Source organism: Agelaius tricolor, unplaced genomic scaffold (assembly GCF_023055355.1).
Source record: "Agelaius tricolor isolate 1412-34295 unplaced genomic scaffold, bAgeTri1.0.p SCAF_48, whole genome shotgun sequence".
NCBI lineage: Eukaryota > Metazoa > Chordata > Aves > Passeriformes > Icteridae > Agelaius > Agelaius tricolor.
In genome coordinates, this window is record NW_027269308.1 from 44,469 (window position 1) to 71,363 (window position 26,895).

At 48.9% G+C, this 26,895-nt stretch overlaps 1 pseudogene; it reads left to right on the top strand.

Moving 5' to 3' along the window:
- Positions 1 to 5,446: 5,446 nt before the first annotated feature.
- LOC139604239 (serine/threonine-protein kinase PAK 3-like) lies at positions 5,447 to 25,932 on the top strand (annotated as a pseudogene).
- The last annotated feature ends 963 nt before the right edge of the window (positions 25,933 to 26,895 follow it).

Sequence of the window (26,895 nt, forward strand, 5' to 3'; positions counted from 1 at the left end):
GCACAGGCCTTGGCCAGAGCCTGCTCCCTGCCCGTGCTGGGGGAAGGAGCCTGGGCTCTCCCTGCACCTTCAGACACCTGCAGAAGGTTCTGTCCTCAGGTAAACACAAAGTTAGCATTGCACACAAGGCCTGCCTGCACGGAAGAGGGAGGAATTCAGTCTCCCTGCACTGTCTGATCCTCAATTTCTTTCACAGTATTTACTTGGAGAAAGATTCAAGAAATAGATGACATATGAATAATTTAGAGATTAAGGACAATTGATGCTGACCATCAGAGGGCACCCAGTACACAGAGCTGCAGCAGGATTGAGGCTCTTTCCACCCATTTATCCCCAAATCTGCAGACCTTTTGAAAACAACAAATGCAGGGAAAACACATTGTGGGCCATGAAGTTGCAGAATATCCAGCCATGCAGCCTGTTTCTTCTGTGGGGCTTGGCAACGGATCCATCTGAATGTTTTACCCTATTCCAAAGCTGAGGAAAGGGTGGCAGGCAGTTTAGCCAGGTTGTCCTGTTCTCGAGAGTGTCTCTTGGGAACTATCAGGCCCAGCACCAACATTTAAGGCAGCATTTGCTTCAACTGTCCCATGGCAGTCAGCCTGTGAAGGTGCCTGTAAAGTGATTCATCATCTCAAGGCTAACATGAAACATCAGTTTGAATAGAAAGTAGAGCTCTAAGGCCAGGACAGTCATACAAGGCTCCTTTGGCAGGAGCTGCACCTGCTGTGCAGGCTGGGCCACACCCAGCAGATTGTCCCCCATGTGCTCCACGCCCCAGCAAGGACCCTCCTCATTTCTCAAGTTAATGGCATCATGAGGAGCCATGGTTTTCCCAGGGCCTCTGTGGTTAGTGCTGTGAAATACCAAACACTGCTCACAGCTGCAATTGCAATTGTCCCTCTTCCCACAAAAGCCCAAGGCTCTATCCTTGGCCTTTGCAGGCACTTTCACTTCCCCACTGATCACCACATCTAGGAAAATCTGACAGGCTGGGAGAACTCCAGGAAGCAGCAGGAAGCTGAGTCAGAGGAGCTTTTCTTTGGGTATCAGGAAAAAGGGTTTTTCACCCAGAGGGTGGCTGGGCACTGGAACAGGCTCCCCAGGGCAGTGGTCACAGCACCAAGCCTGACAGGGGTGAAGAAGCATTTGGACAACAATCTCAGGCACTTGGTGTGACCCTTGGGCTGTTCTGGGCGAGGCCAGGAGCTGGACTCGATGGTCCTGATGGGCCTCTTCCAACTCCCCATATTCTACAGTTCTGTGATTCTGAGAACTGATAGGCTGCAGGAGGGCAGAAATAGGTGACAAGAGGAAAGAAGTGAGGTTGGTTGGAGAATCAAGTCACGGAGTCCACAGAAGATGCAGGATGCAGGACCCTTCCCTCCCACCATTCCCATTCTCTGTCTCATCCCTTCTCCCTCCCACGCACACGAAGGTGAAGAACATCACTAAAAGAAGAAGAACCTACTTGACTCCCATGTCCATGAGAGCAGTCATTGCTCGTGCAGGAGTCACATTCTCCACCATGATCCCCAGGGTCTGACTGGCTGCTTTCTGAACAAATTCTGGCGAGTTGGACACCATCTGGAGAAGGACCCGAGCAACCTCATCCACCTCAGAGTCCATGTCCTTCTTCAAGGTCACAAAGAGCTCTCCCAGAGTGACAATGGCAGAGTAGGACACCTTGGAACGGAGGTTGGTCACCTGGGGAAATCATGAGGGGAAACAGAAGAATCACCTTGGAAAGAAAACCAGTTGCCTTCAACAGAAGTCCCAGGAAATGACAACACATCCCACTGTGTCCAGAGGAACATACAAGTACAGGGAGAGCAGGAGAGCACAAGCACAGAAAGGCACTTACTCTGGCACCAATTTCTGGCCTCAGACCTGCTCACTGCAGGCCTAAAATAAAAATTTCATTAAGTGTTCTACTTGACCCTTCTAAAATGTCCACAGCTTTGATTTTAGGCCCTTTTACTAGAAAATCAAAGCAAGAGCTGCTTTCAAATCATAAAGGCACAAGTGATAAAGATAAAAGAGTCAGGTGCTCCTGTTCAAAAAAGCAAAAAAGCAACACCAGCAGTTGAAGCACTCAGCCAGGAAACAGAAAACACAGGCTCAGCTCTACAGACTCATTTGCACTGTTGAATTACAACTTGGGCAGAGATTGGGACTCTGGCAAATAACAGCATTAGTGTCTCAGTTTCTGCATTTGCACATTGCATTATAAAGGCACCACACTCAAAGATGAGTGTCAGATACCCGACCTGCCAGTAAATACAGCTGCATGTGCCCACAGATCCTGCAGATAGCTGAGAGACATTGGAAATCTCAGGTCTAAAACCAGAAATGAAGGCAGACCCTGAGCACACATGGAGATGAACAAGCTCATCCCTACTCTACTCACTGTGTATCAAGTATGGGGGACAATTCAGAGCAATGTTCTCACCTCGCTGGTAAGTGCCAAGCAAACCTCACGAAGTCTACAAAGCAGGACCTCTGAATGGGACCCAGCCAGGTGTTGGATGCTGAAGAGTCCCTTCTCCTTCAGCTCCCTGAAAGGCAGAAGATTGATTTTTCTCTCCACCAAGGCAGCAGCCTCTGAAATGACCAGGCTGGCAGCTCAGTTGAACAATGGGAGGAGCTTTTCAAGGAGTATTTAATGAAATCGTGGAACGCGTTGCCCCAGGATGCTGTGGCTGTCAAAAGCATTCACAAACCCAAGAGGCAAAGAGAGGGGTTTCAGAGTGGCCATTTAAGAAGACAGCCTTTCTGAAATCTCTGGCCCATGAGGCCCCTCTGTCACTGCTTCCTAGAAGCTGTGAGACCGGGCCATGCTGCTGTTTCTTGTCCCCTCCCTGTACCTGTCCCTGAGACACAGTGCCACCGGGCTGTTATTGGGGCATTTTCCTTCTTTGTCAGCCCCAGCAGGCATTCAGCAGGGAGAGTCTGCACTGCCACTCTGGAGCTGAGTTTCCACTCCACAATCTCAGCCTCTCTGTCACCCCCTCCACTCCACCTCACACATTCCCCAAAAAAGCAGCAGGATGTCTGCTGGGACTGCCTCAGCCTGCAGGAAGGCCAAGTGGGTCCTGGCCTCTCCTGACCCACAGCACAGCTTTCTTTCATCCCAGCATGGAAATATAAAAACTGTATTATCACATCACACAGAGGGCCAGGAGCTTTTTATTTTGGCTGCAAGTGTCTACAGGCATTGGGGAAGAGGAGAAAAAGAGTGTTTTGCAGCAAGCAACCCGGCTACTCAGGCAGGATGGTAGGAAAAGTGTCTGGAAGCTGCTTTTTAGGACTTTGGTTGTTCTGCTGAAGCCTCTGACAGAGCCGATGTGCAGATCCCAGAGCTGTGGAGCGTTCCTGGGAAATTTGTCCTTGGATATGTCTACGAATGCTCTCCCAGCCATGAACTGCCATCTGTGTCCTGTCCATATGTCACTGCCTTGACTGTTGAGTGTCTGAGGTGCCTCTTGAGGCTGCTATGGACCTCCTTCACCAAGGAATGGATTGTGATACAACATCCCTTTCTGCTTATGTTTGGGCACTGACAGAGCCTGGACCCCTCTGGCTGAGCTTGGGCTCTCGCCAAGCAAGATTGCAAATGAGAGCAGCTCATGGTCCTCAGCTCCTCCCTCCTGCTGTGACAGACAGACATGGCCATGGGGACAGAATGGAGCTGCCCCATCTGTCAGGTCACTAAGAAGACTGTGAATTTTTCTCTGCCCTGTCACCACCAGTTCTGCCTGGGCTGCATCCTGCAGTGGGCAAAGAGAAATCCAGCGTGCCCACTCTGCAGAAGAATGATAGAAGCTGTCAGGTTTTCTGAGTAGGATGAACAGGACTACATACAATTTGCCATCAGCTCCCCCAAACAATTGCTAGAGTCCAGCAGGGAGAGAGCCTGGCCACCTTGCTGAAAACAGCCCCCAAGACCCTGAGATGGCTGCTCCATCTTCCCCACGGGGAACACTGTCCCCAGCTGAGCAGGGGCCTGCAGGACCAGAGCCTGTGGATGGCCTCCTGCCCAAGGTGTGGGCCGAATTTTTCAAATAACAATGTCATCTACTGGACCAAAGGTGGCCCTGGCTGCACCAGAAGCTGGAGGGAATATGCCAGCACCAGAGATGGCTGGTTAAAGAATTCATAGAGCAGCATCCTGCACGCCCTCTGTGCCTATGGTCAAGTTGCCAAAATCTTGGTGCCAGTACTGCAGCTTGTCCTCTGGAGCAATCTGAATTGCTGCTAGCATAGTCCAGGGTAAAGAAGCAAAAAGGACCTTTGCATCATCTCCACAGATGTTTTATTCAGCTGTGCAGGGAGATGTTCAGGTCCCAGCACCCATGCACAGAGGGTCTCACTTTGTCTCCACAGGGGCCTGGGGGCTGACCCTGATCTCGGGGCAGTACAAAGATAAGGGGGGCAATCAGGGAATAGGGAAGGTGTGGCTCAGGAACACAGGAGCAGACACAGGAACAGGGGAAGGAGCCAATGGGCTCTAACAGCTTTTTGAGGGAAGCTTCTCGTGTCTCCCTAGACCAGGGAATGCCCCCCCAGGGTCTCCACAATTCCCCGTGTTTTATATTATTAGGAAAGCTTCTCTGAAGGATCAACTGAATCAACACAAAATGACAAAAACAATCAAAAGCACTCATAAGACAATTGTTCAAAATGCAAACAATTCTGAGTTCCCAATGTGCCAACAGATTTCTTGGAGTGTCTTAGATCTGGCAGGAGGGATGCAGGGTTTTCTTAGCGCAGTTTATCAGGAAACTGAGTCATTCATACTGACCCTCTGGTCCATGGCCTCCTCACTGTCATTGTGCAGCAAGGAGGCCCAGAGGCTGCTGTGCTCTGGTCCTGTCAGGGATGAGAGCAGCGGCTCTGTGGCCAGCGCCAGCTCCAGCTCCAGCAGCTCACAAGAGGAGGCTCCTTCCAGAAGCTCTGTTGGCTGCAGTGTGGCAGACCAACAGAGCACACTGGAAGCCACCCCCCATTGCAGCCACCCCCCAGCTGTGCCCATCATCCCTGCAGAGCAGGACCTGCCCCAGAGGACCCGCGGCAGGAGCTCAGGACAGTGGCAGGTCCCTGTGCCCAGGGCAGAGTCACAGAACCTCTGCTCCTGGCTGGCACAGGGGCTGCTTACCCTGGTGTCCCACGGAGAGGAGGGACCCCGGGCCCCAAACTCTGCCCAGCCCTGCAAAAGGCCACCTTGCCAGCAGTGCTAGCAGTGCTAGCGAGGTTCCTGCAGCCATTCAGTCAAATAAGAGGAAACAAATGTCTCTTTATCTGACACAGTCTCTGCACACAGCTTTCTCCCCCTTCTCCTGGTGCCTTTCCCTGACTCCAGGAAGAGCTGCAGGAAATGCTGTGTGAGCCATAATAATGGAAGAGTTACTGATAAAAACACTGGGGTGATGCTTTCAGAGGAGTCATGAATGGAAGATTGACCAACCTTCCAGCCAATGGTATGCCAAAAGTTTCCATTCTTTAAATAATTGACTGCAATAAATTAGTAAAAAGAAAGATAAAACAAATTAAATCTCAAACAGCTGCTGGCTTTCCTCAGGCTCCATGGCCTATGTATTGCTAGACTTACTTCATTTAGGCAGAATATTAACTGCCCTGACTTGTTGGAGACTGACCACAAGGTCTCATCTGTGGTGAGCAGTCACTAAAATTAGCTCAGCAGAGGCATCTTCAGCTGTCCAAGTGTAGCAGAAATACATATTCTCTGCTTCATGACTGTGTGGCAACAGCTGCTGGTGTGGATTCGTCAGCGTTGCTTCATGGATTGCTCCTGGGAAGGAACTGTGTGCACAGGCACAGAATGATGGCTTCGATCTCCTCTAATTACTCCAATCGGATGATGGCCAGAACTTTTAGGCAAAAAGCATCATGACAGAATAATTTACAATATTCTCCAAACTACTCCTGTGGTTTTGATTTTCTTACTGATTAGGTTCAGTGTCTGGCCTCAAGAAATCAGTCCAGAAATAACAGGCAAACCTCAGCTTGCAAGTTAGAGTGCAAGTCTTTAATCTGCCATTTTTGCAGTATCTACAAACAACTTTTCAACATATTTGCAAAAAGAATCTCTTAGTTCTTGCTATACCTATCCAGAACCTGACTCTCTCCTTGTTTCATTTTGATTTGAGATCCAAGCATGATTTTTTTCTGGACAGGGAAGTAAGAACCAGCTGCAAATACAGACTACAAGTGTGAATCTATACTGCAGGAACTGAGCTGTAGCTTGGAATTAAAGGCAAGGAGTGATGCCATGGTAAATGTGAATATTTAGTGCTGACACAGGAGCCTTCTGCAATGCTCCACCAACCCATGGTTCACCTTGCTACAAACTCTCTTTCTGATGTTACAAAGAGTGTTGAAGAGCTGACGATAAGTAAAAAAAAATAGCCAGAATGTTAATTTTTGTTATTATGGTGAACAATGACTATCTAATAATTCAGACCTCATAGAAGTGAGTATTCAGATTTCCACTTAGTACATGCTGGCAATTTTAATTTGAAATCAACAGGTTTATACAAATCAAGTTATCCATAGGAATTAATTTGCTCTATGATCTAACTAAAAATGCCTCATTGTGTGATAAATTTAGTAGAATTTTGCAAAGTCAACAGTCCACAGATTTTCATTTCTTGTTTAGTGGCTATTCTGCAGGAAAGCTTTTACAGACTAATCAGTTTGGATGTAATTAAATCTAGCCATTTTGGTATTAGAACAAAACCATATGACTGCACAGCCTTTTAAAAAATATTTTAAAATAAATTTTCAAATCAACAGTCTGAATAGGACTCAGAATAAAAACTCTACCACACTTCAACTCCATTGGAAGATTCCCTTGTCACCCTGTGAATCAACTCTGCATTCAGAAGATTAAAAGTCCCAATTATGGTGGTATTTTTTGGTATGGTTAGGAATTGGGGAAGGGTCTTCTTCCTTCTCAACTCCATGCTGCAGTGCCTTTGGGATGTGGCCTGCTGGCCGTTGTTTGTGCAGCCCTGGTATTTCTACATGAGGCAGAAAGTGCAATTGCATTTCCAGCCAAAAGCCCATGAGGAGTGGGGCAGCCGGAGCTGTGCCAGACACAGGCCAGCAGCTGTGCCGCGAGAGGGTTTTGGTTCCTGCCCGGTGCAGCTGGTGCATCTCTTCCGTGCCTGCCTCCCCTTCCCAGGTGCCCGGGGATAGCAGGTGCAGGGTTCTGCAAGGGCTATGGAACAGGGTGGGGATGTCTGCTGGCAACAGAGTGCAGCGGAGAGCAAACAGCCCAGGATGTTCCTGGAGTGTGTGACAGAGAACTTGTGACACAGCTGGTGACTGAGCCAGTGAGGGAAGGCACTGCTGGACCTGCTGTTTGTGAAGAGAGAAGGGCTGGTGGGTGACAGGAGGGTTGGAGGCGGCCTTGGGCTCAGTGCTCACAAAATGCTTGTGTTTGATTCCCAGAGAAGGAAGGAGAGACGTTGGGGAAGTGTTTACCTGCAACAAATGGTGAATTTGTTAAGCTTTAACAGGCGGTGCTGAGTCATACCTTCCCTCACACCAGTGGTTAATGTGTGCAAGTGGATATCTTAGCCTTGAGAATAAAGACAGTGGGCCTACTGAGGAGGTAGCTGCAATGCATTCAAGGAGAAGAAGGCTCTTAACCATGGAAGGAGAATTTGAGGGATGGGATGTTCACCACATGACCAGCAGAGACCCTCAAGAGACCCCTACTCTAAATGTCAGTAATTTTGGGGAAGTGATTTAAACATGTCAAATACTTTGTGAGAATGTTTAGCCTGTGAGTTTGAGCAAAGTAATGAATAAAAGTAATGAAAGGAATGTCTTAGTTCCATGGATACACACACGTGGGTGTGCATGTTTCAGGGAAGTGATTCCCCACGCACCCAGCACTGAAATAAAGTAATGCCTCTTTTCTCACACTGAGCTGGCAGTGTGGATCAGGCCCTGCTCGGTAACTTTCATTTTGGTCATTTCTATTGAAGCATAAAGAATGGTTGAAATGAGATCTTTTCCAGCTGTTTCCATCTTGTTTACCTTTTGGGGGACCAAGGTTCTGTGCTGCAGGTGAGCTGGGTGTGTGCAGAGCAGTGCAGCCCCAGAAACCCCTTGGTTTGCCCAAAGGTTGCCATGCCTTGCTCCCAGGTGTGCCCAGCTCTGGCAGGAGAAGGAGCCCGCAGTGCAGTGGGCACCGTGCCCTGCCCAGCCGGGGCTCTCTGGCACAGAGCAGCAGCAGCGCCAGCGCCGTTCAGCTGCTCCTGCCTTGGCTTCCCTGGGACACAGGAGCCTCTGGAAATCAGCACCGCCAGCCGCGTTCCCAGCTTGGAGCAGCTGCTGCTGGCGGGCAGATGCTGCCAGTTCCACTGCTGCCAAAGGGGAAGAAAGGCAGAGCAGGGGAAGAGATGTACATACACAGCAGCCCTGGGAACATCCAATAAACATGCAGATATATGGGGTGATTGGTTAGGAATTACTTCAGCTGCTATGCCAATAGTGCTTTCTCTCCTGGTTCTGTACAATGCTTTGGGCCATTTTCTTGGTCTGGTTTCCTTTGCTTGGGTCCCATCTGAATGCTCACTTGGGGTACAGGCTGTAGGTGCTTGGGGCACTCTTGGAGTTCCTCTTGGATCCCTTGAACAACAGGGTTTGGCCCATGGGGGGAGTTTGTGCTGCTTTGTGTCAGAGGAGAACTTCCGAGGCCATTTTGTGTTTGCTGTAGGGGAGGTTGGTTACTGCTTTGCATAAATTCACAGACTAACATGCTTTGTGATGCTTTGCTTTGTCATACTTTGCTTTGTGATATCAGGGCATGGTTGCCACATCGTCGTGGTGACATCAGAAGGTTGCCTTGTTGCACGGAAGGCCTCAGTGCCAGAGCAGCCCTAGGGCTTGCTGAGATCAGGAGCATCCTCCTGATTGTGGCCTTTGTCAGTGTGTAGCTGCACACTGACAGGAGTCTTGGCTTTTGTAGTGTTGGGGTAAACTTGAACAACAGTGCTACAATGATTGAGCAACTCGCTGCTGCAGTTTGCACCATGTATGGCACTGTTTATTCCGCCTATTTCATGACTAGCCTGGCAAGTAAGTAGAGGTTTCAACTCTATTTAGGTTAGGGTGTAAGCTAACCTGGCTTTTGCATGTCTTCCTGCTCTTTCTTAGTGACTGGGTTGATTTTGAAAGAGAAAGAGCATTAGGATGCCAGTGGTTTGGTAAAGCTCCTGTCAGGGCGTTCAGCTAAAAAGGGGGTGCCTGTAGCCACAGGGGCAGCATTTGCAAGGGAACCTGCAGGGCTTCCGTTCCCTCCATGGGAGAGTCTGTGGCAGCAGAGTCTGTCATTTCCTCAGTTTGCTGGATCAAGCAGGACAACTTCCAAAATGCAGACTGGGAGGCCTTCTCAGAAGGCCTTCTAAAGACTTTGTAGTTCTCCCCAGAACTGAGGGACAGCTTCTTTTATTCTAAATTTTGTAATGAAAGGATTTGACTGTCTATTTTGACCCTTGACTGAGTGCTAAAATAGTGATTCCCTTTGCAGTGAAGTGCAAACTCTAAAGCCATGAGTGTCTGCTCCTGAGCCCTGGAGCTGCTGCTGTGCTGTTTCACAGTAGAACTGCCACAGCTCAGGGGGATTTTGGGGAAGCTTTTCTGGGTGACTGTTTTCAGCAACTTAATGGGAATTAGTGCATGCAACTTCTGTTTTTTAAAAAAGTACCTGAAAGACAAGAGAACAAGAGCTGCTTTATCTGTTGAACAGAACAGAAGCATTGAGTGTTGAAGAACAATTTGCATTTCCTTGATCACGTTTGTATTCATTTACTGGCTAAACAGGCCGAAGTGTAGGCACAACCAAGATTATTGTCCTGATCTCTTGCTGGCTGTGTGAAAGAAGTATGTCACGTGGAGGGATGTTGATAAAGAAAAATACTCTCTGTTTGGGTTGACTTCTTCTCTTCTGTGGGATTCAGCAGCCCAGGCAGTTTTCTCACAGCCCTTGTTCATTTTCCCTTGCCCACTCCAGATCACATGATCCGTGTATTCAGAGGTGCTGATCCTGAGGTGAGTGAGAAAGGAACATTTCATGTTCCTGGTGCTTAAGAATTGGAGAGCAAGCTGTGAGCTTGGCCTGTGGCCGCAGAGTGTAGAGGGCCAGCTGGGTAGGCTGAAAGAAAATCTATTTCCATGTCTGCAGCAGCAATAACAAAGGCATCGCTGGCTTTTTCCTGATTTTCCATTTCAGAACTTTCAAGGAATGAAAAGCTCATTTTGCAGAGAGAATGTTGCTTCTTGATAGTAGCCAGGGCATAATGTCTAATTCAGAACTATTAGCAATTCTGTTGAATTAGCCCATTTAAATTCAGTCACAGTGACTTAGAATCCCATTGTTCTCAAAGTTTCTGATTTGTCCTTAGTACAGCTGGTTGTAGAAATAGAGCTGAATAGAATAAAGTGCTGAATAGAAATAAGGTTATAAATTATAGGTAACTTTCTGTCCCTCACACTGCTGTCTGTCCACAGATCACAGAACCAACAGCAGTCTCTCCTCTGGCTCCCTCTGCTCATGGAGAGGAGGCCAAAGAGGAGGCAAATGAGGTGGATGAGCGCCAGCCTCCAGCTGTGGTCACACCACAGCCTGACCATTCTGAGCCAGTAAGTGCCAGTTGTGTGTGCTGCTGTCTTTGGTGCAAGGCAGAGCTGCAAGTTTCTGACCAGCCGGCACTTGCTGTTGCTGGCTGAGGATGCTGAGTGCTGGAGTCCTGCCAGGACCTGGTGATTGCCCCCAGCCTGTGACAGCTGGACAATGGGCTTTGATCTGTCATGCTTAGGCAGCAGCTTCCTGGCATTTGGACAGGGGCCAGCCTGGAGCATGAATGCTGCCTGATCCCAGAGCAGGGAGCATGTCAAAGACACTGTGCTCAGCCTTGTCAGATACCCAGGGGACACTGTGGCGTGGAGGGACCTGTCCCCCTGCACGGACTGGCCAAGTAGCTGCAGGCACAAAAAAATGCTGATCTGACCACACAAGCTCTTTGTGGTGCTTTGTCCCCACAAACTTCTTGGGTGTGCTTACTTGGGACTATTTCAGAGACACGCTGGGGATGTAGAGCTGCTGCTTGAAGTCAGGGATTTTGGTGCCTTTGTTGTCAGGTTGCTCTTCTGCCTCTTCAGGCAGAGCAGCCAGTAGCAGAGCAGATAGGTGCTCTGAGTCTGCCTGTTTCTTGGTCTTTGATAAGCTGCAAGGAGATGACTGTGTTGTCCATGAAGCTGGGGGGGGGGGCCATTCTTGTCTAGTGTGGCAAAAGAAACAAAGTGAGTAGTTCTGAACCCTTCTTCTGAGGCAAAAACCAGACATTGCATGTGTCTGTTGATACCTTCTATTGTGTAGTTTGCTTTGAAAACTGCATTGGAGCCTGGAGTGGGAGCAAAGCTGCAAGTCCTTGACTGCTGTCTTGTAATGCTAAAACCAGGATGTACACCTTGCAATGATGCCTGCTGTATCTGAAGTGAAATGGGCACCTTTGTGGCTGGGGAGCTGCGTGGGCCAAAAGGACGCAGGGCTGGCGGCCTTGAGCCGCTGAAGATGAGGCAGCGTGTGGCCAGGGGGCCAAGAAGGGCCAGGGCACGGTGGCCGTGTCAGCAGCAGGGGGGCAGCAGGAGCAGGGCAGCGAGCGTGGCCTGTGCTGGGCAGCGCTGCGGCCACCGCTGCAGTGCTGGGTGCAGCTGTGGGCCCTGGGAAGCAGAAAGTCCTTGAGGGGCTGCAGCGCGTGCACAGAAGGACAGGGGAGCTGGGCAAGGGGGTGCAGCACAAGGCCAGCGAGGAGGTGCTGAGGGAGCTTTAGCCTGGACAATGGGGGCTCATGAGGGACCTTCAGGCAGACTTCCATAGATCCCTGCCTTAGATCCATAGATCCAATGCTCAGCACAAGGGCTGTTTCCCTGCCAAACATCCCTTCACTGCATCCAAGTGCTTTAGACACTGGAGTAGGTAACACTTTCATATTTTGTTTATTTGTTTGTTTGTTTGCTAGAAGGAGAAGCCTTGTGTAATTTCTCCTTCTCCAGGGAGCAAGGGAGCTTTTTCTCAATCTTTCCTGCCCTTTTCCAGCACTGGTGGAAACACATCACTTTCAGGTTAACAGCTCCCGTGTCTTTTGGCAGCCCAGGGAATCAGTGTGTGTTGTATTTGGGAATTGAGCAGGAAATCAATGCCCTTGCATTCCAGCTGGTGCTCAGAGATTAGAGGAGCTGGGAGGGGCTGGGCTGCATTTCTGATTCCAGCCACTTTAGCACCATCAGTGTGCTCGAGTCCAAGAGAAGAACTTGCCCGAGCACAGATGCACAAAGAGTGCAGTTCCCAGTGCAACGCTCTGGGTCTGATTGCATTCCATAAGGACCCACACGCTCCAGATTCCCCAAGAGTGTGGGTTACTGAAGCAACAGGAGAGCAAGTTCAGGATGGCTGCAGATCGGGGCACTGCTACCGAGTGTTGATGTGTGTAGCGACAGAAAGGACAGTATTGATTCAGGGTGACCCCCACGTGGTGAATAATGTGCTTTGACTCTATGATTTAGAAGGTTAAACAAATGCTTTCTTAAGCTACGTTATATCACACTAGTACTATATTAAAACTATACTAAAGAGATACTATACTAAAAAGCTACTAAAGAAAAACTTGTGACTGTCTCCAGACAGTCATGACACAGCTTTTATCTAATTAGCTAATCAAGCTAAACAACTATCACTAAAATCCAATTAACAAATCACTTTCAGTAAACAATCACTAGAACACATTCTACATGTACTAAACAACAAGAACAGCAAGTAGAGATAATAATTGTTTTCTCTTCTTCTCTAAGTTTCTCACTACCTCCCCTTAAAAAAAACCTAGGAGAGAGAATTATATCTCTCTGTGTTCAAAGAATGTAAATACCACAGTACAGTAAAGAGAGATTATAAAAGTGAGATCTGTCTGTCTGTCTATCTATTTGAATCTTCCTGGCTCTGCTCCAAAGCAGTGGAAGATGCAAAGCTCACCTAAAGGCATCCCTTCAGGAGAGGAGTAGAGACAAGTTCCATTGACTGATCCTGAGCAGGCAGAGATGTTTCCCCCTCCAGAGATGGTTGTTTTTTCCCCTCATGTTTTCCTACTCCAGCCTTTTCTGACCTGAAGCCTTCTTTTTATCCTTTAAATTTTTGCATGTCCTAAGGGAGTGGAACTATCCCATGCTGTAGTTGGGGTCTGGTGACTTTGCCCATACATGCATTACATGACACATGGTTTCCTTCGCTGGCATCCCCAGGGCTGTGTAAGTGCATTTGTTAATGGGGCCTTATGAGAAACTCTGTTACTGCTGGTCAGAATTCTCAGTTGACAAAAGAGGGAGAAGAAACACCTTGGTCCTCCTCCATATACTGAGATGGCCATAGAGGTTCTCTGACTTCCATCAGAGATCTTTGCATGCATCCTTATCTCCTGAATGACCCATTTTCTAACAAGAGTGTAGATGTCAGGAAGGAGGAATGCTGGTGCAGGCCTGAAGGGAATGTGAACTCCAGAAGTGTCTCTCACAAGGAGTGAGCTCACCCAGGAAGCCACCTGCAGGGCCAGGATGGAGCTGTGGGACAGGGCGGGGTGTCAGTCACCACTGAAAGACAAAGAGGACATGGCAGAAGCAGAGGGAGGCCCTCACCAGACCCTTGAGAAATGCCACACCTTCCCTGTCAGCTGCCTGAGAGGCTGTTGGAGCTTCAGCCCCAGATGGCCCCTGATTGTAGGGCCAGGGTCACTTTGGAATCTGTGCCTCCCCACGGGCAGAGAAGGACCCAGCAGAGCAGCAGCACAGTGCTTTGGGAGCGTGTGAGCCCAGCAGTCTTTGAGTCTTGGCCCACAAAGGTCGTACGGGAAGGTGAAACCCATCTTCTCTTGCTTTCTGTGCAGGTGCTTCTAGAGAAAGAGCAGGAGCAGACTGCCTTATCTGAGATGCCATGCCAGATTCAGGGAGAGCTGTTCCCTGCCCGAGAGCAGGAAGAGCAGCTCAGGCAGCAGGTGGAAGAGCCACAGGAGAATGGCCAGGTAAGCCTGACTGGCCAGGGGACAGAGGGAAGGGCAGGAAGAGGGGCATAAACCAGAGCTCCTGGGACTGAGGAGGCCAGGAAGTCCCACAGGCACTGAAAGGACAGAGCCTTGGAATCTGCAGAGACCAGCACCGGGACAGGATGGTTACAGTGGAAGCAGAGCTGGGGAGGGAAGCAGAAAGAAGGGGCTGAATAAATGTGATTTTGAGGCTAAAAGAGGGAAAAGCTGATCTTGATGGCAGCTCTCAGTCACTTGCTCTGCTTTTGTGTGTACAGAACATCAAGGCAGAGCCACAAGCAGAGCTGCCTGAAGCTCAGAGTGACATCATGGCAGCAAAGAGGAGGAATGAAGACATCCAAGAGGAGAAGAATCTCCCTATGCAGAGGGGCAATCAACAAAAACAGGTGAATGAAGGAATGGCAGCCACTCCACTCATGAAAGAGAGTCCTTTCCGTTGTTGTTTACAGAAAATTGATGAACAGGTGCAGGCACAGCTGCAGGAAACTGAGGCTAGGATCAAGGCAAGGAAGAAGAGGCTAGACGAAAAAATTAAAATCACCAAAGAGAAAATTAATCGCCTCCTTCAGGAACAAAAGGCTCTAGAAAAGCAAGTGAGTGAAACAGCAATAGCCACTGCAGTCACCCAAGGGGTGGTTTCTGCCCTCCTTGCCTTTCCAGTGCAGAGCAGCAGGGGGTGGGTGATGCCTCTGAGGCCATCCTGATGAGGCCTCTGTCAGAGCTGCTCTGAAGGGCACTTCCTGGTCTGCTGAATCTCAGCTGATGCTCTAGACAGTGGCATTACTCCCTTGGCCATTTAGCCAGCACTCATCCGAATGAACTCCTGCTGGCTTCTTCCAGGTGACCTTGTTTCTTGAGGTGTTTTTGCAGGTGAACATGGTCACTCACATAGATCTGGAATACGAGCTACAAGCTGTCTGTATCCCTTGTGAATCTGCTCCTGTCCTTTTCTTTACTTTCTTCCCAGTCGATGACTCCTGGCTGACGGGGACAAGCTGTAGTCTCTGACTGCTTTGTTCTCTTTGACTTGAGGTGGAAGTGTTGCCATCCTACCTGGCAGCCTGCAGAGAGTTCCAGCAAATGATGGGCAACCAAGAGCCCCGAGGCTGGCATGAGGCCCAGGAACTGAACCATCCAGAGATGCTGCAGGATGAGCACATCCCGAGGAAGGTGCAGAAAAAGAGAATTTCATGGCAGGAGGTAGAACATTAGAATGAGGAGCTGCAAATGTATCTGCAGACCTAGGAGGGGGAAAGGAGTCTTTGGGAGGAAGCGGAGGGGTCGTTGCTGCAGTCATCCTTTAGAACAAGAAACTGGCTATGACCTCGAGTAAAACCAGCCTTTGGTTTTGACCATTTGGTTTCACAAGTGGACATCCAAAGCAATCCAGTTGAAGAGCTCTGCATGTGGCTGACAGCAGCTTCCTAAGGGCTTACATTTCAAATGGCAATCTCTCTTGCATTTCAGGGCAATCTCTGCCACACCTTCCTGACATAAACTCATTTCTTGTCTCAGACCTACACCGACTCTGACACTGAAGCTGCTGCAGAAGCAGCAGTGCCATCCCAAGGAGCCTTTGCTCTCCAGCTGAAGAAGTGGGGCCTGAGCACTTGGTTCACCTCCCATGCTGACCCAGCTGCTGCTCAGCAACAGGAGATGGCGGGTGACTCCCTGGAGCAACTGAGTACGTCTGGTATCTTTCTTATCTGAGGGACAGTGTATTGTGTGCACGTGTCAGCATAGCTGTACCAAAGGGTTCTCCTCGGTTTAGTGTCACAGAAGTGCTGGCGTTGCTCCGAGGCAGCAAGAGAGAGCTCTGGGTGTTCCTGCTGCCTCTGAGGGCAGCTTAGACTGGCTGGAGTTTGCCTGGGCTTCCCTCTCTGCCAAAGGCAGAAGCAGGCATTGTTCCTGGATCAGCAGAAGGCTGTGACTGCTTGAGTCCTAGCCACTGGCAGAATCCCTGCTGAGATCAGTCTCTAGGAGAACACATCAAGCCCTTTGTGATTCTGCAGCACAACCCAATGAATCTGCTTCTTGCCCTTAACAGCTGCCAGTGCTGTGCTCTCAGAGAAGATCTGGTAGGGTTGAGAAGAGAGCCCAGTGGATTCTGTGTCTACCATCACCTGTTGGGACAAAAAGGGCACTGATCTGCGCCTCGGTGTGGCTGATCTCAAAGCCCATCGTGTTGTGTCCTGAATGGGGGCAACAGCTTGTACAGGGCTCAGGCTCACTCTGGTTTCTTCCAGTCAGTGCCTGTCAGTGCTCATGCTTGGGCTTTGCCAGCCTTGTTGTGGTCGCTGCCCTGCCCCTGAGGGCTGGTGGGAGTGCAGAGGCTGGAGCCTTCCTTAGCTGGGAGGGTCCCGCTGCTGCCCGGCTGCTGCAGCGCGGAGCTGCCTGAGGCAGCAGCCCCTTCTCTGGGCCGGCTGCTGCGTCGCACGGCCCGGACTCACAAGAGGGTCAGCATCTCCTCTGGGCAGCTCTCTGTGTCACAGGGCGCCTGAGGAGCACTGCTGTCCTCTGTGCCCATGCCCGCCGTGCCGAGTTGGGAGGATGGGGACGTGTGCGGTGCCGAGAGGGCGAGTGCAATGGGAGCGACTGATCCGCGCTGTCGGGGTGGAGAGAAGCGGCGTGGTTCTTCACGCGGGGCACGGGCAAGGGCGTCTTTGAGCTCAGCCTGCTCATAAAGGGTGAGGGCCCTGATGCTGAAAGCCCCGTCGGGATTGCTTCTAGCATGAGCTGCTCTGGTTTACAAACGCAGAGGCATTCTTCTGGCAAACTGCTGCAAGCTGGAAAAGATGGGAACACTTGGCAATAATTCCTCCTGTTCTGAACTTGACATCTGTTCAGAGGAATTGATTCTAGATGTCCAGGTGCATTTAATCTTAGCAAGTAGGAAACCTTTTCTAAATCTCACAGTGTTTATTCCCAAGAAAACAAAGGCACTGTTAGTTCCAGCTCTCCTTAATGTTTCTAGATGACAAACTTACTTGCCTTGGTAGGTGTTCTCTTCTGGTCTCAGTCTCTGGATGTATCTCCCTGTGCTTCCCTGTGTGTCTGCTGTCAAGAGGTCTCTCACTTCAAAGGATGCTAGAAATCAGTCTCTGTGCCAGCCACTTGTGCTGTGGACCTGCTGTTCTTTTCTTGTTGTTCCAGTTCCTGTTCCTGTTGTTCTTAGCCAGCTGTCCACAAAGGGAGGGCTCAGAGCCCCAGACAGTGGGGCTGCCTCTTGTATCTCCTAGAAGCTGGGATCTCTGCTTTAAAGTGAACATCTTGCATTTTGTTTCCCTCAGGGAGAATGGCGAAGATGGAAAATCCTATTATAAAATACATTGAACTGGAAAATATTGGCAGTGGGTGAGTCCAAGCAATGTTAATTTTACCAAACTATGCATCAGGTGTTTTGCTGGTGGAATAGGTATCAAGTGTGAAGTCAGACAAGCTGCAAATGTGTTCAGGCACTGGGCTTAGATTGTCAGTGCTGATCAGAATTTCTAAGTGTGCTCAGAAGGCATTGTCAAAGACATCTCCATGCTTCCAGTGTCCTGCAGGTCTTAGGCATTTACAGCACAGATCTCCTGCGTGGGCTGGCTTTCACTGCAAGATCTAAATGGCTTCTCCTTTCTCTGCTTCTCTTTTGTTTCTAGGACTTTTGGAGATGTTTGTAAAGCACTCGACACTGCCACAGGAGGAGAGGTAACTGTCAACAGCACCTGCAGACTCTGCTGCACTCGAGGGCTTTCCCCTCTGGTGTGAGCTGTGGCTGGAGCTTTGGGCAGAGCTGTGCTGAAAAGGCACAAGAAGCACAGACTGGTGCCAGCCCACAAAATGCATTTGGGACTTTGTCCTCCTCAGCTGCCGGAAGGAAGGCACGGAGGGCAGCGGTTCCTTTCAGAGAAGGACGCGCTCACTCGCTCTCCATTGCTGAAACAAAGGTGGTGCCTTCGAGCACCTCACTGCTCTTTGGGCTACAGCTTCAGAGTCCTGAATTCTCATTTCTGGCTGCCAGCAAATACATCTGAAAGTTACTGGTGGTTCCTTAGCCACCTGCTGCACTTGGGAACTGCACACAGGGAGAGATCTGCAAGGCGTCCCTGAAAGCCCTAAGCCCTGCCCATAGCCCAGGATGTATCCACAGAGTTTTAAGGCATGGATTGCTTCTTCTCAGTCGCAAACAAAGCAGCAGAGAGTGTGGTCAGAGCTTTGTGGGTGATAACTGAGACACTGCTGTTACCAAGTGGTCAAAGCAAAATGTCAGTGGCCCCACGTGTCCTGTAGGTGGCTCCCAAGGGAGCAGAGAAATGGGCTGTTGGAACGTCAGTTCCTAATTACTGCAGTGCCTAATCACAAGGCAGTTTGGCACAGCTCAGCTGTGTCATTGCAAAATCACTCGCTCCATGTGCCTTGTGGTCTCGTGCCACCAACCTCTCAAGTTACTGATTTTCAATGTCATTTTAGGTGGTCATAAAGAAAATACATCTTCAAGGACTGAGGAAGAAGGAACTAAAAGTCAATGAACTCATGGTCATGAAGGTGAATAAGAATCCCAACCTGGTCAATTGTTTAGACAGGTGAGTTGTGCTTTTGTCCCATGAATGTTTGTTCACATATTGCAAACATGCAAGGTAAAATCCCACTTTGGTCACTGGCAGAAAATAGAGCTGTAATTATTGGCTAATTATTATTGCTCTTTTCATCTCCAGTGGATGGGAAGAGATTGCATTTTGTCTGCATGAGTCTTCGCTGGCACATGGTATTTGAAAATTGTTCAAAAACCCGGATGAGTCGTGTCTTACTAAATCAATGATCTCTATATTCACAGCCACCACTTTGTTTTGGAGCTTGATTTTTTTCAAGTGTCTTCTTAGGTCCAGGTAAACTAACAAGGATTTCCCTTGGATTGTTGCCACTGTTTTCCATTGCTATGCATGCCAGGAAGACTAGGTGCTTTTTTTCCAGAAACACCATGCGTGACAGGTTTTTTATCTGGGCTGTTACTAAACTGCACATTTTGCTTGCTGCCCATCTAAGACATCTCCTTTTTCTCAGCTGTGCCTTTCTCCTTGAGACTGCACAGATGGCAAACAATGCTCAGCCAAGAGGGAATGTCTATTCCTTTATTTTGTCTTTGTCTCAAAGGGACCTGAAAAGAAGAATCAACCCGTCTTTTCCACACAGCAACCTAGCCATGTACATTCATCTCCACGCCCTTGTTTCCTTCTTTCAGCTACCTTGTGGATGAGGAGCTCTGGCTGGTTATGGAGTACATGGATGGAGGCACTCTGAGCAATGTCATCAGCAAGACCTACCTGTCTGAAGATGAGATGGCAGCCATCAGTCGGGAGGTCAGCAATCCCATCCGTGTTTCCAAGGGCTTGGGCAGGATTGTCTGGGAAACAGGGGCTCAGAGCTGGAGTGATTTCCTGTGCCAAGCTTTGTTTCTGTGTTGCTGCTATTCTATGGGCAAGTAAAAGCATCTCAAGTGAAAGGCCTGCCAGTGCCCCTGCACTCCCTGTACTCAGTGCCAGTACTCTTATCTCCTGCTGTTGTATTCTCGCTCTGTCTCTTGTATTTGTATTTGCTGTTCTCCACCTTGCCTCTCTAAATGTTTGCCTGGAGTCTGTCTTCACTGCATTCCTTGCCTGTAAAAGCAAAGGTGCTGGTGGCAGGATTTGAAATGATCAGCAAAGAAAAAAGACTCATGTCTCACAGTCCTCCGCTGAAAAGGATAGTAGTACAGCCAAAATGCTCTTTGCTCCCGGAAAGTGACTGGTGGGATACTTCCAAGCCTGTGCTGAGGCCAGCAAGAAAATCTTTGTCATGCAGCCTCCCACCCAAAAGTGATCCACTTCACACCAAAGGGAGGGACCCTTCCTTTCAAAACCCCTCCTTTGTCCTCTGCATGGAAAAAGCACGTTCACTGCAGCAGGAGTCATCCTGGCTGGTTTGCAGGGCACAGCCTACAACAGCAGGTGCTGTTGCTCTTTCAAAAGCTGACGTGCCTTTCCTTAGAAAGGTCCTGCTCTGCAAGTGTTGGAGCAGCAAGCTCTTCCTCTCAGTGGCCATTACTGTTCTGCCATTACTCCCCATTCCCCTGGAGAGGGAATCTTTTAGATTCTTTGTTTCCTTTCTTGTGTGATGAAATCACATCACTCATTTTTGCCCTCCTGTTTCTGTTTTCTCGCTCAGTGCCTGCAAGGACTGCATTTTCTGCACTCAAACCGCGTCATCCACCAAGATGTGAAGAGCTGCAACATCCTTCTCAAAACCGACGGCTCTGTCAAGCTGGGTCAGTATATTCTTGGTCAGGTGCAGCGTTCCAGGGATGTGGGTGTGGGGCTGCTTGGAGTGACTGCCAGCTCCCCAGAAATGGTGCTGGTGGCAGTGCAGGGACCCCTGCTGCGAGCTGAAGGCACAGTTGCAACGTGCACAGAGGTATAAGGAACCACAAGCAGTCAAGAGTGGCGTTGCTCTGTGTGTGTCCCTTCCAGACAGAGGGAGCTACAATCTAAAGCTTCAGGGGCATAAAGTCCACTGCTGTGAGCAGCATTAAGAAACCTGGGTTTTTTTGGAAGCGGCCAATTCCATACTCCCTTGGCTAAAGCCCCAAGGAAATCGAGCGTGCACAGTTCTCCAGGAGATTCAACAGCACATTCTTAGCCTGAGAGTGGGGAATTCTTTTGCTTTATTTTCTAATTGGAGCTGGCTTTCATGGTTTGTTGTTTTCTCCACAGCTGACTTTGGCCTCTTTGCTCAGCTCACCCCTGAGCAGGGCAGGTGGAGCTGCGTGGCCGGCACTCCTGGGTGGCTGGCGCCTGAAGTGGTGACAGGTCAACCATATGGCCCCAAAGTGGACATATGGTCTTTGGGAATCGTGGGCATCGAAATGGTGGAACGAGAAGTTCCTCACTGGAATGCAACTCCTGTCTTGGTAAGGTGCAAATACTCACCGATCCCACTGTCTTTCTCACCTGTCCCATGTTCTGTGTGCCATTGGACAAAATCCCATTGCCATCTGCTGGCACCACTTCCACCAAGGTCTCCTTCTAAAAATGCCCCTGCAACACATCAGCATCTGCTGTAGCTTTGGTTGTATCAGAAAGGGAAGTGGCAGTTCAGAAACCTAACCAGTTCAGAAACCTGCCATTTTGGCCTCCAGCCATGCCTGACATTTCTCACTTGTTTTTTGAACAATGTTGGAACTCTGTTTCTGAAGGACAAGAATTTTTCAGTGGAGAGGGTAGACATGTGATAAATATCCTGAGAAATGGAGGTTAGACCTTCCCAGTTTCAATTTTATACAAAACATAAGAAAACAAGGAAAAAGAAAAGTAAACAAAAAAGAAAAAGAGAAAAAACCTACTACCAAAGCAATGCCCAAGCAGTTCTGCTTGCTTTCTCATTTTTTAAACACAGCTCTTCTCTTCCATTCTCTAGCATCTTTTCCAAATGCTGTGGGTCTTTGAAACTTTCAGGCTTTCAAGTCATCTGTACATGGTTCAGTCATGTGTGTGGGTGGCCTGGATAAGTTTAGGATGTGTTTTTCTCCGACTGCAGTTAGAATTGTTTGCCAAACCCTTGGCTGTTTCTTGGTACTTTAACAAGTTGATGAGCTTGCAGGCAGGTGCCTGGGCTGGGATCCAACGTGGGCAGTTGACACCGGTGCTGTGTTTCTTTACCACAGGAGCAGGGCCATCCCTGGCCTGCACAGTTCTAATGACAGGGAGGACTCCAGCTTCCCACCATGGCCAGTGGCTGAGCTCAGCTGAGAGTCAGGATAAAACCCTCTTTGTCACCTCTGGTGATGTGGGAAAAGGAAAGAAAGCCGCATAAATTATTTGTACACAAGGGGAGTGCATTGCCATTTCTGGATTTGAAATTCTCCTTTGGGTTAAAGAGGATAATAGCAAAGTCTCTTTGGTCACCATCTATTTCAGTGCCACAAGCACAGAGTTATCGTTACAGTGGTGGGCATTTTTATGGAGACTCCAAGGCCTCTTGCCATTCATATTTTTGTCTATTTGAGATGGATTCTGCAAGTTGAGGTTTGAATAGTTCCAAGTTGGTGTCCTATGTTTCTAAATACCATCTTGCAAAAGCAGAATGAGCTCTGTCCCTCTGACTTGTCAGCATGTTAGAGCTTGGTTCCACACGAACCACACTGGATAACGATCAGCCAATGTCTTGCCAATCTACACTGTAATTCCTTGGCCTGAGGAGTATCAGAAAGACCTGCTGAGCTCCATGGACACTGTCAGCTGCATGGAAGTGAGCATCCTTGGCCTTGCTGAAGAAACTGGAGCTCAGCTTAGGTTAGATGCTCTTGAGCAGGAGAAAGGCTGGGATCGTCAGGTGTTTCCAGAGGCCGGCGTGCCCAGAGGGACTGAGCTCTGGGGAGCAGCTGGATGTTTCTGCACATCATGGAAAGGGATTGCCAGACAGCTCAAGCCTCACCACAGGCAAACACTCCCCAGCTCTTCTCAGGCAACATTTGCTTTGGGTTTCAAGTTGTTCCCACTTGTCTGTCTGTGAAGATGCCCCTAAAACCACAAGGCAAGCCTCTCAGAACTGGTGTTACATTTCCAGAAATGAAGAAAAGAAGCCCAAACACAAGAAAGTTGCTAAGGCCTGGTTTTTAGAGAGGAACTTACCCCACTGTGCAGTTTCTTCTCACTGGGAAACATGCTTCAAACTGGGGCATGAGGGTGTAAAGGCCACAGAGTCTCTTCTGCTTCTTGTGCAGTGCTGCTGAAACACTCAGTGATCGTGTTTCTCTCCTAGCCCAAGCCACATTCTGCACGTCACCAAGCCAGAGCCTGGTGATGTGGAGAGCCTGCCAAAACCTCCCATTTGTTTCCTGGCACTTTCTGGGATGGGCCTACCATTAATGCATTGACTTGAGTAGCCAAATGAGTAGAGGGTGACCGTAGGGATGGAACCTCTCCTTCTGATTTGACCATGAAAAGTTTTTCTTTTCCATGTAAGGAAAGCAGAAATTTTCAGGCTGCTGAGAGACAGAGCTGCAGGTGGCTCCTGTGTGTCCAAGGAGGCGTCTTCATCCCAGTACATTTGTGCATGCATCTTAATGTGTCTGTGTTGAAGATGAGATTCCAAATGTTTGTTTCCTTACCTGAGGAACACCTGGTGGATTTCCTTTCTTTCCTTCCAATTCCCATTGTTTTCAAGAACAAAGCAAAAAGCTTGATTAGTTTTGTTTTATGGCAGCTGCTCTTAAGGGACCAAGAAGCACTGCAGAGATACTTTTCCATGTACTAATCCTTGGATATAGTAGAGTTAGTATAGCAAAGTCCTTCTTCCAAAAAGCCTCTCAAGCTGGTATGAATCTTCAGGGAAGGAAATGTGCTTGTGGTGACGTAGTTCCCACTAACTAGGTCAGTCAATGAAATCAGCTGCCAAGGCAAGATCTGTGGGATGTTGGAAAAGCTGTGGCTGCATTGGAGTTTGGGTTTTTGGTTGGTAAAGGAAAGTCGTCTCTGTGTCTCTGCCAGGGCAGAAACTGCCACTGCAGAGTGGAGCTTAATCAATGGGACCCAAGAGAGCAGTTACAGATAGGAAAGAAGCAGGTGTAGCCTGGTGTCTCCTTTTTCCCCAGCCTCAACTCCTGATAGCCACAGGAGGAAGACAAAAGCTGCAGCAGCCCAACCTATTCTCATCTTGCCTGCGTGACTTCCTGAGCTGCTGCCTGCAGAGAGACGAGGCGCGGCGCTGGTCTGCCAAGGAGCTCCTGCAGGTAAAATGTGAAGGGGCTGCAGGTGAAACAGGGTCTGAGGGACGGGCTCCTCCTCCACTCAAGTCCAAGGCATCAGATGAGCCCCCTTCCTCCTCACCTCCACTCTTGGTGCTCTTCAAATGAAAACAGTGAGGAATCCTAGACTGGGCTGGGCTGGCAGGGCCCTGTAAAGGTCCTGTGGTGCAAGTGTCCTGCAATGAGCAGGGACATCTTTAAAGAGATCAGGTTGCTCAAAGCCCTTTGCCATCGGAGCTGGAATGGTTGCAGGGATGGGGCACCTACAAGCTCTTGGGGCAAGCTGTGCCAGGGTGGCACCATGCTCCAAGTAAACAAGTTCTTCCTTAGACCTACTCTGATTTGATGCCTTTTGTGTTTAAAAATATTTGTCCATATCCTATTGTAACCGACCCTGTTAAAGATGTCCCCCACTTTCTTCAAAGCTACTCTGAAGTCTTGGAAAGTGGCAATAAAGTCTCCCTGGGGCCTATTCTTCACAAAACTGAATAACTCCACCTCTTCTCTGCATTTCCTGAGCAGAGAGGTGCTCTGTCCTCTGACTGTTTCTGTTGCCGTCTTTTCTAATTTGGTGGACTGTTCAGTTTTATCTAATGGCAAAAGAATTGAAGCAGAGCAATGCAGGGTACAGAGACATGAAATGGTGGTGGAGGAACCCAAGGAAGCCAGTCCCAGCTGAGCAGTCAGAGATTTGGCTGTGGCAGGAGGGGCTGTGGGGGCTCACTGTGAGCCTCTGAGGGGCCCTGGTTTGTGCCCCCCAGCCCACCCTTGGAGGTTTCTGGCACGCAAACAGGGACAGCTGGGAGGGACTTGTCCCAGCCCCATCTGCTGCCTGGCACACTCAAGCAGACGGGAACTGCGCCAGGGTTACTGCCAGGTTGTGTGGCAGAGAGGGAACTGCAGGACCCAGTGCCACTGGGCTGGCCCTGCTGGGAAGGAAGGTGCCATCCAGCACACGAGGGGCAGGGCATGGAAAGGTAGACATTGCTTTCTGTCCCTGTGGGAATTAGCACAGTGCCTGTCTTTCAAAGACAGGGACCTATGTGAGTTATTGGAGTTTCCTGAAAGGAAGATAACCCAGGGACAGAAAGCACCATTTCTAGAGCACTGGCAGGGCAAAGATCCCAACAAGATAAACAAACCTGAATAAATGGATGAGTGGGATTCTGGGCCAGGTTTGCCTGTGATGGCAGGGTCCTGCACATGACTGATGGTAGCAGATGGTGCCATTGCTCCTCTTTCTGGGTCTTTTTAGGACCCAGAGCAATCCCAATTGAGCCTGTGAAGTACTGAGCTTGGAAAGTAATGGTTCACTCTTCACTGTTCTTTGTCTTTTTGTTGTTTGTTTGTTTGTTTTGGTTTGTTTTTTAATTTGTTTGTTTTCTTTTTTTTGTTTTTGTATTTGTTTTTGGTTTTTGGGGTTTTTTTGTGAACAGCATCCATTTGTAACATCAGCTGAGGCTGCATCCACCCTGAGACCACTCATCATCTCAATGAAGAGGAGGATGGAGAAGCAAACAGTGCTATAATCATATCAGGACCATTTTCTCCATAGCCATCTTAGAGTAGGATTTAGAGTAGGACTGTAGAGTAGGATTTAGAGTAGGAGTATGTGGAGAAAAGACAAAAGACTGCACAATTCAATGTGAATCAAGGACAAGCCATTTATTGTGCTTCTAAGCATAGTTTATAATTAGTTCCTATCCTAAAGGTTTCTATAGACATGCATTGTTTGGTTGGTTGCTGCACTTTGTCCAGCATCTCTTGACTGGTAGCTCTATTTTGTCCTGAGGCAAGCACGCATCTTTTCCTTAATCTAATTGGTAGATGCTGTAAGGGTCATTTTATTTGGGTTGCTACCCCTTTGTCTGTCAGCAACTCTTCTGCTTCACCTTTTTATCCACAAAGTTGAATGCAGCTTTATTAAAAACCTGACCTAGTTCTAGAAGGTTAGTTAGTTTAGTTAGCTCCAGAGGTTAGGCTGGTTCATTTAGTGCCTGTCCATTTTTCTGCAAATACCACCCTACAGGATTATAGAGTAGGATTGTAAAGAAATAAAGTTTCTGAAACTTTAACTCATCTGGAAGAATCCTTTCTTTCTCACCCTGTGAACAAGTGAGCATTTCCTTCTGACTTGTCAGCTGTCTATTAAAGGTGCAAATGGCTTCTTTGGTGTTGTGAAAAGTACATATTACAGGATAGGCTCTTCACAGATATTAAAATGAACATATATATATATATATATAAATTAATATACTATATGTGTTATGTTATCTTAGTCAGTAGTACTGTATTTTTTTTCAGTAGTGTGGTATGTTGCGGTGTGATGTCATGGTTTGCCTCCGAAACCCCAGGTTCCTCCCTGATAATTCCCTGCCAGGTGTGTCAATCATCCCTCCTTTCCACACCCTGACCCCTGCTGAGCACTGTCTGTCAATCCTGGCATTCCAGAAGGGCGGCGAGTGATTGGCAGAATTCAAAAGATGCCCTCCCCTCCTGGAAGGACATTGGGCCATCCAGGTGTCCTCAGTCCCTTGAGACTTCCCCGCCCCGTACCTGCCTGGTGGTCCCCCGTGTTCCTTCCCTCGCCCTCTCCCCCGGGTAAAAGGGCGAGCAAACCATGCGGTTGGGAGTTCTCCTGGAGCTGTTGATGGATTCAGAGGCCTGTGGGCCAGGAATAAAGCTCTGGATCGAAACCCTCCATCAGAACCAACTCCTTTCCTTCACCTCGCCTTAAAGCTTCTCCACCAAAGGTAAACCTGAACTCCTGCATGCCTGGACTTGCCTCCAAGCACCCAGCTGCAGCATCCAGCCAGCCAAAAGTGTCTCTGGGGTAAAATTCCACAGTTGCTGCTATTTGGTCAAGCAGCAAAGGCCAGACAAGCTCATGTACGTCCCGTCCGGCTATATTCACAGAATCACAGAATTTCTAGGTTGGAAGAGACCTTCAAGATCATCGAGTCCAACCCATGTTCTAACACCTCAACTAGATCATGGCACCAAGTCCAC